Genomic DNA, 2,202 nt, shown 5'->3' with positions numbered 1-2,202 from the left:
AGCACAGGAGCTCAGGCGCGGGCGCGGGCCGGCGGGGCGGGCGCAGACGGTCCACCTTCCGCGGGCTGGACGCCGGTGGGCTCCGCGGGGCGCCCGCGGGGTCGGAGGTGACGCGCCCGAGCTCCTCGCCACCCCGCGGGCGCCCGCTCCAAAGTGCCCGCGGCGCCTGGGCCGGACGCGCCGCAGAGCCGGCGCCCCCCGCGGCCGGCGTTGGTGCCTCCCGGGTTGTCCCACCGCGGCCTGGACGCGGCGCCTGGCATCCTCCGGACGGGTCCACCGTGGCCGGTAGAGCACTCGGAGCCCCCGCGGCCGGCGTTGGTGCCTCCCGGGCCGGTCCACCGCGGCCGGGCGGGGGGGAACACGGTGCTGCTGAACCGCAGCGCCCCCCGCGGCCGGCGTTGGTACCTCCCGGGCCGGTCCACCGCGGCCGGGCGGGGAACAAGACGGTCCGAGCAGCCTGCCGAGACGCCGGGCGCTAGGACCCCACGGCTGCCGTCCGACTGCTGCGTTCCAGGAACAGGAAATCCGCCAAGTGGCCCGAGCCTGGAGGACGGGGAGGGGCCGCCCGGCCTCAGCGCACCCGCCTTCGGGGCTGCGTCCGGCGCGCCCAGGCCGGGGCTGCGGGGCGGGGCCGCCGCGCGACCGAGGCCACGCCCCCGCGCCGATTGGCCGAACCGCGGGGCGCTCCGCCCAGGGGCGGGGCCGCCTCGAGCCGCGCGGGCGCCGGGCGCGCCTCGTTCCCCCGCGATGCGCAGGGAGGTCGCAGCTCCGGGCCCTCCAGCGACCTCGCGGCCGCGCGGGCGCCGCTTCTTGCTTCGAACTAACCGAGCTGCCCCTGCGGCCGCGGCCCGGCAGGCTTGGCCCGTGGTGCAGTGCACGGCGGTTGTGACGCAGTAATTTTAAAAGGAAATTTGTAAAAATTCTCTTGAAATGTTTATAGTGGAGTCTTACATTTCAAGCGGGGCCGCGCGTTTCGCTAGCACCTCCCCGCCCCGGCCAGGCCCCGCCGGGGTCGCCTCTGCCCGGGACACCGCCCCGCCGGGGTGGCCTCTGTCCCGGACGCCGCCAGGCAGCCCAGAGGCGGCAGCGCCAGGGCCTCGGCCCCGTGCTCAGGTCACCGACGCTCGCGTCTGCTGGTCTAGAAAACGCTGACTTCAGTGGCTGCAGATAAAGGGACCAGAGTTAAGTCGCCCTTGGGCCAGGTCTGCTTTTCACGGCCCTGCGGGCTGCCAGGAGAGAGCCAGGTGCATTCACCTGAATCGGCCGCAGGGATTCCAGGAGCATTGCCTGGCCGGGATCGTCCACACTCTCTTCAGTTTCCACGTCTGAATGTCTGACTTTAAGCCTCTTTGCTAATGGGACCAAGGGGGGGATGTTAATGTTTTTTATTTTGAATGTGTTTGATTACATGCGAGTTTGATCATTTATCATTTACGTGTTAGTTATTTGTATTCTTCCTTGAATCATCAGTTTCTGCCCTTTGGCAATTTTTCTATTGGCATTTTTGTTTTTATCTATATTAGGAACACCAACCTGTTGTGTTACTGCAAATATTTTCCTATTTTGCACTTAATCTTTTAGTTTTGTGTATGATCTGTGTAAATGAGCACGTCTGTATATGCTGGGAAAGGACTCGGCCAGGAAGCAGTCCTTGTAAAGGATACCCCCAGACAAGCCTCCGGGCTCTGTCCCAACCGGCCTGGGGCAGAGCTCTCCCCCAGACCCACCTCCTTCCCACCACTGGTGTCTGCCGACCAGCTGGGCAGGCTCTGCCTCAGGGAAGGGCCATGGGAGGGCCGTGGGTGGGGTCCTTGTCTCTCTCCAACAGGGTCTGGATGGAAGGACAGTGTCCCTGCTGGCTCTGCCCTGCAGCCTGGCTCCATCTCCAGACCCAGGGGCTCCCCACTGTCCCTCACCAGGCACGGTCCAAGTCTGGCCTCCAGCTGGGTGGGGAAGGTGAGGTCTGCAGGCCCAGAGGGGCTGAAGTTCCCTGGGGGACAAGGAGGACAGCAGGGAGGTGTGGACAGGGCCCCAGAGAATGAGGTCTGGGTCGTGGTCTAGGGGTGGGGAGGAGGCCTGGAGGGGCCCTGCCTGATGCCCCTGGACCATGCCAGGATAACTGGATCTGGGAGGAAGGCAGGCAGGCGATCGGGGTGGAGGTGAGAGGGAGGCCAGGCTTCGGGCTCAAGAGGAGTGAGGGCC

This window comes from Lemur catta, chromosome 3, assembly GCF_020740605.2.
Source record: "Lemur catta isolate mLemCat1 chromosome 3, mLemCat1.pri, whole genome shotgun sequence".
Lineage (NCBI taxonomy): Eukaryota > Metazoa > Chordata > Mammalia > Primates > Lemuridae > Lemur > Lemur catta.
This window is presented reverse-complemented; position numbering follows the sequence as displayed.